The sequence below is a fragment of the Pan paniscus genome, chromosome 5, assembly GCF_029289425.2.
Source record: "Pan paniscus chromosome 5, NHGRI_mPanPan1-v2.0_pri, whole genome shotgun sequence".
In the NCBI taxonomy this organism is placed as follows: Eukaryota; Metazoa; Chordata; class Mammalia; order Primates; family Hominidae; genus Pan; species Pan paniscus.
This window is the reverse complement of record NC_073254.2, coordinates 54,480,231-54,493,033: the sequence shown is the minus strand read 5'-3', so window position 1 is coordinate 54,493,033 and position 12,803 is coordinate 54,480,231. Positions and strand designations below refer to the sequence as shown.

Here is a 12,803-nt window from a genome sequence, read left to right as displayed (position 1 = left end):
GAAGGGCCTCTTGGCTCCTTATGCACTTCACCCTCCCAGTTTCCCAACGCTGGATCCTAATCTAGAGAATCTGTTCCTTATAGTGCAAGTTAAATGAAATCAGCCTTAAATTAATGCCCAAAGATTGGCAACCAAACAATGCTTCTCAAAGTGTGGTTCTGAGATCCCCTGCCCCAAGAGCTGGAGGAACTTGTTTAAAAGGTGGCTTTGGGGATTCCATTCCACACCCATTGAGTCTGAAACTGAGTCTCTGAGAGGATAGCCGCACCTATTTATTTTATTTTAAGAAATCCCATTTATTTTTGGCTATTGGAGCAATGTCATCTTTTCAGCAAGTTTAACACATTATAGAAATCTCAAATGTAGGATAGAACAAAACCAAGTGTAGGGGTAGGGGAAGCAACAGCAAAAAGAAGATATGAGATGTTGCAGAAAAGATGGAGGAGGGTTCCCCTCTCCTCTGGGGATTGATTCAAACACTGTGGCAGTATACACCATCACACATAGTCAGGGATGTTAATTCCTTTTCGGGATAAGAAAAGGTGGGGATTAAGACATTTCTGGAGGCTTAGGGACCAAGGATGGTCTCCTTTCCCCACTTGATCCCTTTCTCTGATCTGCGATGTACTTGAAGAGCTTCTGGATGACCATGTTGACAATACCAGTGAATGACATTTTCAGGCCACGAGATGGGATGTCAGAATGTTCTTGACGTTGTTGGAGATCCATTCCACAAAGTAGCTGCTGTTTTTATTGCATATTTAACATTTTGTCATTGACGTCCTTCATGGATATCTGACCACTGAAGACAGCAGCCATGGTGAAGTATAAGCCATGACGGGGTTCACAGGCAGCCATCATGTTCTTGGCATTGAAGACATGCTGGGTGAATTCAGACACTGTGAGCTTGATACTGCTGGCTTCCATGGCTGGTGAGAGGGGAAGAGCCAGGCATAAAGAAATGGAGATGTGGGAAGGGGACCATGTTGACTGCCAACTTGTGGAGGTCGGCATTGAGCTGGCCAGGGAAGCAGAGGCAGGTGATGACACTGTTCATGGTGGCTGAGACGAGGGGGTTCATATCCCTGTAGGTTGGTGTGGTCTTCTTCAGAGTGCGGGAGCAGATGTTATACAGGGCTTCATTGTCAATGGAATATGTCTCATCAGCGTTCTCTACCAACTGATGGACAGAGAGGGTGGCACTGTAGGGCTCGACCTTGGTGTCACTTTGGGTGAAGGCACTACACTGAAGATGTTCACAATGCAATCAGGGTACTCTTCTCAGATCTTGCTAATGAGAGCGCCCATTCCAGAGCCTGTGCCTCTGCCCAGTGAGTGGGTCACCTAGAAGACCTGCAGGCAGTCACAGTTCTCTGCCTCCTTCCATACTGAGAGAAAGAAAAGAAAATTATTATGATTACCTAGAATTGCTGTTTAAGCTGAAATAGGCTTTTGATAACCATACCCCCCACCCCCCGAAGTTGAAGTTAAAGAATATTAACTGCTTCTCTGTGAAACATTAACCATATCTCTGCTCTGCATATTTTGTAAGCTCTGTAAGTTCCTGTTTTTCTTGCTGTGTAGTGCAAGGTCACAAGACAGATAAGTGCGAGCTGCAAAACATGTTTTCTAAGATTTAAGACCTGTCACATGATTAATGGCTTTTGTTCTTGCTTCTGTAAGCCTGCTTTCTGCTTCATGTTTTTCCTCCCTCGAGATGCTTCAAAGGGCCTGTGTCCCTCTTTGTTCAGGGCTCGGACTTTCTGGATGCGAGTCCACTGAGCTGGTGTACACCTTAATCCTCCTGTAACTCTATTGGTCTCTCCAGTTCTGATTTCCCAATACATTTTATGGGGGCTCATCCAGGATTAGAGATGGCAGATTTTCTCTCCTTTGCCTGTGGGATTGGAGCCCGGGCTGGGGGAGACCCAAGACCCTAGGCGCCAATGGGAGAACTTCAGCCCAGAGAGGAGATTGGCTCTCCCGCATCCTGGTGCCCTTCCCTGACAGTGCAACAGAACCAGAAAAGGGGCTGCAGGATGATTCCAGGAGCAGCATGCATTCTTCAGAACCACAGTTAGGTTTGGGGCCTCAAGATGGGACCCCTCCCATAAAGACGGAAGGGGAGATTGATTGCCTCCCCGGGTGTAACTACTAGTTTGGCCCCAGAGGGGCTGAGGGCAGAGAAGGTTGCTCACCAATTCAGATGAAGTTTACACCCCCACTGACACAGGATGAGAGAGAGGCTCACTAAGTTGGCTTAGGAAAGGAAACTAAAACTGAAGGTGGTGAGAGTGACTCACTGCCCCAATTAAGGAACAGGTACTGGGGAGTGAGGAGGTGTGTGAAAGTATGTGAAAGAGACAGTTCCAGGAGGGATCAATGCGGGGCATGATGTGGGGAGGCACAGATCTCTTAGTGTTGACATTGTGCTCCAAAGAAAGTGTATGACTGACCAGGCCTAGGTCGATCCACATATGGTTGATAGGATCTGCCTTATGATTGCAGCAGTCATAACAGGAATAAGGTACTCTCCTAGCTAAGTGGTGCCTGAAACTCCCATAATAGGAACCGGTCTGGTCAGTCCAGCACAAAAGGCTGAGTGAGTGTGCATCATAAAGGGAGGAATGGGAGGAAAATTGTCAAAACCCACTCCATTGGAGTGCATGTTAAAGAATTTTAAGAAAGGTTTTGGAGGAGATTATGGAGTTAAACTGACCCCCAAAAGGTTGAGAACTCTGTGAATTAGAATGGCCTTCTTTTAATACAGGGTGGCCAGCTGAAGGAACAATAGATAGGGAAGCAATTGGCCATGTATTTAGGGTGGTAAGTGGGGTCGAGGACAGCCTTGGTATCCAGATCAATTTACATACATTGACTCCTGGTTAGACGTGGTCCAGACTTGCCCCAAATGGCTCTACAGCCTTGTTTGGCAATCTATTGTAAAGCCTTGGTGGCCTGGGCTGAGCTTAAGGTGATAGAAAAGCCAGTTATGCCAGGGACCTCAGAGGAAAAGAAAAAGTAACAGGAGAGCCATGAAAAGCCAGTCCTACAAGCACCTCCCAGAGGAAAGAGTTTCCTCCCCGTTATGTTCCAATACACCTGTCCTTGTCAGGGCTAGGACGGGGTACAGAGCAAATAGCCCTTGAGGAATCAGGCTCAGAGGAAAGCAAGTCTCAAGCATCTCCCCACAGGGGAGAGCCTGAACCCCTGCCCATGAAAGCTAAAGAGGAAAAGCAAGGCGATATAGCAAGCCACCTCCAGTCTGGCCACACCCGAGCCTTACGAATGCCCCTCTGTGAGACTTGAGCACAAACTTATAATGAGCAAGGCCAGGTTGGGGGAGGGCCGTGGATTTTCATCTACCAGCCCTTCTCTATGACAGACAACCTAAATTGGAAACAACATACTCCTTCCCATACAGAGAAGCCTGAGGCTCTCATAGACTTGATGAGGTCCATTTTTCTGACTCATAACCCCACCTGGCCAGACTGCCAGCAGCAACTTCTGACACTGCTTAATACAGAAGAGCACTGGAGAGTGACCCAAGCAGCTCTCCAGTGGTTAGAGAACAATGTGCCAGATGGCACAAATGATGTCCGGCATTATGCCCAGGAGTGGTTCCCAGAGACAGATCCTAATTGGGACCCAAATGAGGCAGGGGAGCTCCAACACCTGCAAAGGTACTGAGAGCACTCTTAAATGGAATGAAAGCCGGTGGGAATAAGGCCATGACAATAGGAAAGATTTTAGAGGTCCTACAAAAGGCTAATGAAAGCCCAAGTCAGTTCTACAAGAGGCTCTGTGAGACATACTGGCTCTATACTCTATTTGATCTGGAGGCTGTTGAAAATCAGCACATGGTGAGTACTTCATTTGTTGGCCAGGTACAAGGTGACATTAAGCAAAAGCTTCAAGAATTGGAAGGTTTCACAGGCATAAATGCTACTGAGCTTATAGAGGTGGCTACCAAGGTATATGTCAACTGTGAGCAAGAGGAAAAGAAGGAAGCTGGGCAGAGGCTTAAGAAAAAGGCTGAGCTATTGGTGGCAGCCCTGGTTGAAAGAGAGACTGGCATTGTGAGGGGACGCAGTCATGGTCATGGAAGAGGTCAGGCTAGACCAAGATTTGAAGGCCAGATTAGTCTGGAGAGGGATCAATGTGCACTATGCAAAAAGGACACTGGAAGGATGAATGTCCAGAGAAAGATAAAGGAAATAGCCATGACCAGGGAATTTGGCTAGAGCCACCAGCTGTCAGCCATTGTGTTCTAAAACCAGATGCTGACCTGATCAGCCTAGCAAAGGCTGCAGGCAATGAGGACTGAGGCAGACCAGGCTCCATCTCTTCAGGCCCTCAGGAGCCTATGGTCTCAGTAGAGGTAGGAGACCAACAGATGGACTTTATGGTAGATACAGGAGCTGAACACTCCGTAGTGACCTGACCTGTAGGGCCACTATCCAAGAATTATACAACTATTATTGGGGCAACCGGAATCTTTGAAAAAGAGGCCTTTCTGTCAAGGAGGTGCATTATTGGAGGATAGGAAGTCAGCATGAGATTCTATACCTCCCAAACTGCTCAGTCCCCTTGCTAGAAAGAGAATTACTCCAAAAACTACAGGCACAAATTTCCTTCAGGCCACAAGGAAACATGTCCTTAAACTTCAGTCAGCCAAAGGCTGTGGTGTTAACCCTCACACTCCCAAAGGCCAAGGAGTGGAGGCTATATGCAGAAGTACCACTTAAGCCCAAGACTGTCAGAACCTCTTGAAATATATGAGCTAATTGTTAAAATACCTGGAGTGTGGGCAAAGGACAACCCACCTGGGCTGGCTGTAAATCAGGCGCTAGTACTAGTAGAGCTAAAACCGGGAGCCTCCCCAATATGAGTTCGCCAATACCCAATTTTCATAGATGGCATCTGAGGTGTTCAAAAGCACACAGACCAGCTTTTCAAGCACAGAATCATAATTAAATGCAGATCACCTTGGAACATTCCTTTATTGCCAGTGCAGAAGCCATCTGGTAAATATAAGCCAGTGCAGAATTTGCATGCTATAAACCGGGTCATGGAGACAATCCACCCAGTAGTGCCCAACCCATACAACTTAATGGGACAAATACCAGCTAGTGCAACCTGGCTTATTTGCTTAGATCTAAAAAATACATTCTTTTGTCTCCAGCTAGCACCAATAAGCCAGCCTATCTTTGCATTTCATTGGGATGAAACACAGCACACTTGGACAAGGCTCCCACAAGGGGTTCCAGAATTCCCCTATGATCTTTGAAAAAGTGCTGGCATCAGATCTCAGCTTATGTCCCACCTAATGACAAATGCATCCTGCTGCAGTGCATAGACGATCTCCTATTTGCAGCCCCTACTTGAGTGGACTGCCTACAGGTCACTAAGAAGCTCCTCCACCTTTTGTGGAAAGCAGAATATAAAGTATCTAAGAAAAAGGCACAAATCTGTTTAGAAGGAGTCAAATATCTAGGTTTTGAAATAAGTCACGGGAAAAGTGAACTTGGCAGTGAATGAAAGCAGGCTGTGTGTACTTCCCACCCCTACCACCCAGCGTCAAATAAGTTTTTAAGAGTAGCAGGTTTCTGCTGCATTTGGATTCCAAACTTCTCACTTATGGTAAAACCCCTATATGAAGCCACAAATGGGGAATAGGGGAGCCCCTCCTTTGGGAGGCTGACCAAAAAAGGCTTTTTAAGAAAATCAAAAAGGCCTTGATTCAGTCCCCAGGGTTAGGACTGCCAGATCAAACCAAGCACTTCTTTCTGTGTGTCCATGAATGGAAAGGAATGGCTATAGGGGTCGTAACTCAAATTATGCGGTCATCACATCGACCTGTGGCATACTTAACTAAACAACTAGACCTGTTGGCATTAGGCTGGCCTCCTTGTTTCAAAGCTTTAGCCACCACAGCTCTGTTGGCACAAGAGGCTAACAAATTGGCCCTAGGACAAAAATTGATTATTCAAGTGCTACACACGGTTATCACCTTAATGGATCAGAGAGAACATCATTAGGTATCATCAAACCCAAGAATGACTAGATATCAAGGACCCTTATGTTAAAATCCTCATATGATTATAGAGACTGTAAATACACTAAACCTAGCTACTCTGCTGCCCATAGACCAAAAGACCCCCTACCTTAGCATTACTGTGTGGACATAGTAGATGAGGTATTCTCCAGCTGAAGGAATTTTAAAGACCAGCCCCCTGGTGGCCCACATGTTGAGTACTTCATGGATGCAAGCAGATTTGTCTCAGAAGGGGTCTGGTGAGCTGGGTATACAGTACTGACATGGGATTCAGTGGTAGAGGCACAGCCTCTACCTTCCGGGACAGCTCAAAAAGCAGAACTGATAGCTCTAACAAGGGCCCTGCTCTTAGCCAAAGGAAAAGTGGTCAATATTTATACTGACTCTATGCCTTTGCCACATTACATGCCCATAGAGCTATATATTTTTTAAAAAGCTAAGAAAAGCATAACCACAAAAAAGGACACACACATAAAAAAGGATATAGATATAGGAGACTGAAAAAATGAATGGCCTCCTGAGAGAATTAAGTACTATGGCCCAGCCACCTGGGCAGAGGATGAAACATGGGGCTACTGTACCCCCATTTATGTCATAAATTTTATCATATGGTTACAGGCTGTTCTTGAAGTTATAACCAATGAAACATCAAGGGCCTTGAATTTGCTGGCCATGCAAGCCACACAGATGAGAAATGCCCTTTATGAAAATAGTTTAGCACTAAACTACCTCCTGGCCTCAGAAGGAAAAGTATGTGGGAAGTTTAACTTAAATTGCTGTCTAGAAATTGATGATAATGGACAAGCTGTCATGGAAATAACTGCTAGGATGCAGAAATTAGCTCATGTTCCAGTCCAAACCTGGAAAGGTTTGTCTCCAGACTCCCTTTTCAGAGGATGGTTTTCATCTTTTGATGGATTTAAAACTTTAATAGGAGGGTTTATGCTTATCCTTGGCAGACGCCTAATTCTCCCTTGTCTTCTACCTCTTCTAATCAGGAGTATACAGTCAACTATAGAAGCAATTGTGGCCAGACATACTACCACCCAAATAATGGCCTTAACTAAATATCAGCCTCTACCCGAGGAAAAATATGTGCCAACTAAGGAAGAAACAAATGATAGTGGTGCCTTCTATTAAAATCCATTTATAAAAGGCACCAAAGAGGGGAATGAAATAGAGAAAATCATTATGGTTACCTAAAATTGCTGTTTAAAGTTAGGCTGAAATAGGTTTTTGGTAACCAGCGCCACCCCCCACCTACCAACCAAAGTTGAAGTTAAAGAATATTAACTGCCTCTCTCTAAAACATTAACCATATCTCTGTTCTGCTTATTTTGTAAGTTCTGTAAGTTCCTGTTTTTCTTGCTGAGCAGCTGCAAGGTCACAAGGCAGACAAGCGTGAGCTGCAAAACATGTTTTCCTTTTCTAAGATGTAAGACCTGTCACATGATGATTAATTACTTTTGTTCTTGCTTCTGTAAGCCCGCTTCCTGCTTCACATTTTTCCCGCCTCAAACACTTAAAAGGGTCTGTCTGTCTTTGTTCGGGGCTCAGACTTTCTGGATGTGAGTCCCCTGAGCCATTGTACACCTTAATAAATCCTCCTGTAACCCTATTGGTCTCTCCAGTTCTGATTTCCCGCTACAGTACCACATCCAGGACAGAATCAACCAGCTCAGCCCCTTCTGTGTAGTGGCCTTTGGCCCAGTTTTTGCCAGCCCCAGACTGACCAGAAACAAAGTTGTCTCATCTAAAGATCTGGCCAAAAGGACCTCAGCAAACAGAGTCCATGGTCCCAGGTTCTAGATCCACCAGGATGGCACGAAGAACATGTTTGCCACCTGTGGCTTCGTCGTAGTACATGGAGATGCAGTCCAGCTGCAGGTCACTGTCCCCGTGGTAGGTGATGGTGGGGTCAATGCCATGTTCATCATGGATCACTTCCAAGAATTTGACACTGATCTGGTTGCCACAGTGACTGGCCTGGATATGCACAATTTCCCTCATGGTTAAAATTTAATTTTTTTGTTTACCTCAAAGTATCTATGGGGCAAGAAAACATGTAATTCTTTTCTCTGCTGGTCACAGGTTGGAAGGCTGGAATGTGCCCCAGAGGGTGGAGCAGTAAGGTGAGAACACAGTGGCAGGAAGTTTGAGAGGGAGAAAGCAGCTGCACCTTTAAGAAGCAACCTAGATGATTTTAATACATGACCTAGGCTTGTGGTTCTCAAATTTTGCTACACATTTGAATCACTTGGAGCACTCCTGAAACTCCCAATGTAAGGGCCACACCCAAAGCCAATTAAACCTTCTGGCTAATGTCCAGCTCTCACTCCTGGATTCTGGCTTAAGACTCCCCAGGCGATTTCAGTGTTCAGCCAACTTTGAGAACTAGTGACCTATAGCTAGTAAAGATAAAGCTGTTACGTGATTGATTTTGAGAACCTGGGTTTTCTCAGACATCAAAGAATTTTTAAAAACAGATCCTTGTTTCCTTCTGGCCTTAGAAATCTTAGATAAGATTTTCAATTTACAGGTGAGGAAGCTGAGTCCTAAAAGGTAAAAATGAAGTAGGACAAACAGCTAATTAAATTGATATTTCTTTTTTTATTCAATATAATTGTTCTTAAAAGTTTAGTGCCAATATTCAGTGTTTAAGTCATTGTCAAATGGAAAAGCAGATTTATGTTACCCTAATATTCCAAGCATCTCCACTGCATGATTTAAAAAGTATTTTTAGGCCAGGCATGGTGGCTTATTAGCCAGGCGTGGCTGTGCATGCCTGTAATCCCAGCTACTTGGGAGGCTGAGGCAGAAGAATTGCTTGAATGCAGGAGGTGGAGGTTGCAGTGAGCCAAGATAGCACCACTGCACTCCAGCCTGGGTGACAGAGCAAGACTGTCTCAAAAAATAGAGTATTTTTATGACTTTATTCTTGTACATGTTTCTCTTAATTTCTGAAAACATTTTAATATTTCAATGTCCTGACTAATCTCCTTAAACAATAACAGCAGAACTTTTGGCAAAAATTTGAAAAGACATATATAAAATCCACAAATAAGAGTTAAGTTCTCCAAACCATATAATAATAAAGCCACAGGCTTTTAATAATGAGCAAAATAAACACACACAAAATTTTGCATATACATACATAGTACAAGGCTGAAGTATTTTGACATTTATCTCAACATTTGCAAGTATATAAACTATTGGAAGCCCTGGCCAGGGCAATCAGGCAAGATAAAAGGCATCCAAATATAATAGGAAGAGAGGACGTCAAACTATCCCCATATGCACATGATATTCTATATCTAGAAAACCCCCACAGTTTCAGCCCAAAAACTCCTTGAGCACATAAGCAACTTTAAAGTTTTGGGATATAATATCAATGTACAGAAATCAGTAGCATTCAGTTACCCTAATAGCACCCAAGCCAAGAGCCAAATCAGGAATGAAATCCTGTTCACGATTGCTACAAGGAGAATAAAATACCTAGGAATACAGCTAGCCAGGGAGGTGAAAGATCTCTACAATGGAGAACCACAAAACACTGTTCAAAGAAATCAGATGACACAAATGGAAGAACATTTCATGCTCAGGGACAGTAAGAATCCATATTGTTAAAATGGCCACACTGCCCAAAGCAATTTAAAGATTTGATACTATTATCAATCTACCAATGATATTCTTGACAGAACTAGAAAAAACTATTCTAAAATTCATATGGAACCAAAAAGAGCCTGAATAGTCAAGGCAGTCCTAAGCAAAAAGGACAAGGCTGAAAGCATCATGCTATCTGACTTCAAACTATGCCAAAGGGCTACAGTAACCAAAACAGCATGGTACTGGTATAAAAATGGACACATAGACCAATGGAATGGAATATGGAGCCCAGAAATAAGGCCACACACCTACAACCATCTGATCTTTGACAAAACTGACAAAAACAAGCAATGGTGAAAGGACTTCCTATTCATTAAATGATGCTGGTATAATTGGCTAGCCACATGCAGAAAATTGAAACTGAACCTCCTTCCCTACACCATATATAAAAATCAACTCCATATATAAAAATCAACTCAAGATGGATTACAGACCTAAATGTGAAACATAAAACTATAAAAACTCTGTGAGATAACCTAGGAAATACCACTTTGGACATAGGAATGGGCAAAGATTTCATGACAAAATGCCAAAGTAATTACAGCAAAAGCAAAAATTGAGAAGTGGGTCCTAATTAAAGAACCTCTGCACAGCAAAAGAAACTATCAACAGAGTAAACAGGCAACCTACAGAATGGGAGAAAATATTTGCAAAGTATGCATCTGACAAAGATCTAATATCCAGAATCTACAAGGAACTTAAACATACAAGCAAAAAGCAAACAATCTCATTAATAAGTGGGCAAAGGAAAGAACACTTCTCAAAAGACATACATGAAGCCAACAAGCATATGCAAAACTCCGTATCACTGATCATTAGAGAAATGCAAATCAAAACCACAATGAGATACCATCTCACACCAGTCAAAATGGCTTTTTCTTTTTTTTGAGACAGGGTCTCTGTCACCCAGGCTGGAGTGCAGTGACACGATCTCAGCTCACTGCAGCCTCCGCCTCCTGGATTCAGGCAATTCTCCTGCCTCAGCCTCCCAAGTGGTTAGGATTACAGGCATGTGCCACCATGCCCAGCTAATTTTTGTATTTTTAGTAGAGACGGGGTTTCACCATGTTGGCCAGGCTGGTCTTGCACTCCTGACCTCAGGTGATCCACCTGCCTAGGCCTCTCAAAGTGCTGGGGTTACAGGTGTGAGCCACTGCACCCAGCCTTCAGCATGGCCATTATTAAAAAGTCAAAAAATAACAGATGCTGGAGAGGTTGCAGAGAAAAGGGACTGCTTATACACTGCTGGTGGGATTGTAAATAAGTTCAACCATTGTGGGAAGTGGTGTGGTGGTTCCTCGAAGAACTGAGGACAGAACTACCACTTAAGCAGCAATCCCATTACTGGGTGTATACCCAAAGGAATATAAATTGTTCTACCATAAAGACACATATACATGTATGTTCATTGCAGTAAAATTCTCTGTAGCAAAGACATGGAATCAACCTAAATGCCCATCAGTCATAGGCTAGATAAATAAAATGGGGTACATTTACACCATAGAATACTATGTAGCCATAAAAGGAGGAGATCGTGTCCTTTGCAGGAACATGGATGGAGCTGGAGGCCTTTATCCTTAGCAAGCTGACACAGGAACAGAAAACCAAATACCTCATCTTCTCATTTATAAGTGAGAGCTAAATCATAACATGGACACATACAGGGGAACAACAAATACTAGGCCTGTCAGAAAGGGGAGGGTAGGAGGAGAGAGGTTAAGAAAAAAACAACTCATATACTATGCTTAGCATCCAGGTGATGGAATAATCTGTACCCAAAATCCCAAAGTCACAAGTTTACCTATATAACATGCACATGTACCCATGAACCTAAAATAAAAGTTAAAATATTTTTTTAAAAATTACTGACTATAATGCATACATTTTGGGGTTTGTATGTTTATTACCATAGCTATGTATATTTTTCCCCACATGGAAATTTAAAAACTCTGGTTCATTTTTTTTTTTGAGAAGCTCATATGCAATGGAATGTCATAAGGTAACTCTCAATAACTTTTTGTTTGCTTCCAGGAGATCTTGCTTATAGAAAATTGTTACAGTGAAATAACCTCAGTTATTTCCCTTCACTTCAGTGCATCACATCTTACCTGCAAATGAAGATGATCCCACTCCCAGGGATGGGTGAGACCAACTCCTCCCTACAGGCAGCACAGACATGATTCTCCTCGTGTGCAATATGGCTACATTAGAAACCCAACAAAATCAGTATCATCCAATCAAATATACCAAGGAACCATAAATGGGTTTTAGTATTGGTATCTCGTTTTCAACTTCAGATTTTAGAAAATTAACATGGAAAGAAAAAACACCTTTTTAAAAAGAAAATTACAGGCTTCCTATAGGAGCTGTTCGCCAAAATGTAAAGGTGATTGAGTTGCGCTGAAACCAACCATTGCTTAGTTTGATTTTTCCTGGTGCCAAGAATTGTTTGCTTCATGTATTATAAATTCTTATTTTTCTTTATGCTTCAAACCTCCCAGAAAAAAAAAATTAAATACTCAAGGTGAGCCTGTATTCTTTCCATAACATAGGATTGGCCTACCTTAAAGGAAACCCTCACCTGGGACATTGCTTGTAGAAATACTGAAGCAGGCAGGGCAAGGCATTCTTGCAAGTGTGCAGCACTTTCTGCCTAAGGTTCTGCTTTTCTGAAACCATCTCCCAATTCTGGCTCCTATACTCTGCCTTGCAATGAGAGGGCTGACCTTTCAGACATATGCCTATGACTTGGAGCGGACCAGGTTGGAGACTCAGGACAGGTGGCTGGAAGCCCAGAACTATATGACTGGTATGTGCTCCTGGTAAGATGTAAAAGTTATTTCAGTTCTATGCTACTTTATTCTAGAGTCTCATGTTTATTAGCTTCATTTTCCTCCTCCGCTGATTTCCTAGGCAATGGGGTCTGTGTCAACAAAGGTCCAGTCAGGAAAAAAAAGCACTCCAGGTACTTCAAGAGGGGGGATTTAACTTGGGGTGGGTCTCAGCTGCTTTGCTTCTGGGGACTTATGGTGGGGCGGGCGGGCGGTGGTAGGGCATGCCACCTCCTGAAGTATGCACC

At 43.3% G+C, this 12,803-nt stretch overlaps 1 pseudogene; it reads right to left on the bottom strand.

The window, feature by feature from the left end:
* Positions 1-302: 302 nt before the first annotated feature.
* LOC100975329 (tubulin beta chain-like) lies at positions 303-8,068 on the bottom strand (annotated as a pseudogene).
* Between the last annotated feature and the right edge of the window lie 4,735 nt (positions 8,069-12,803).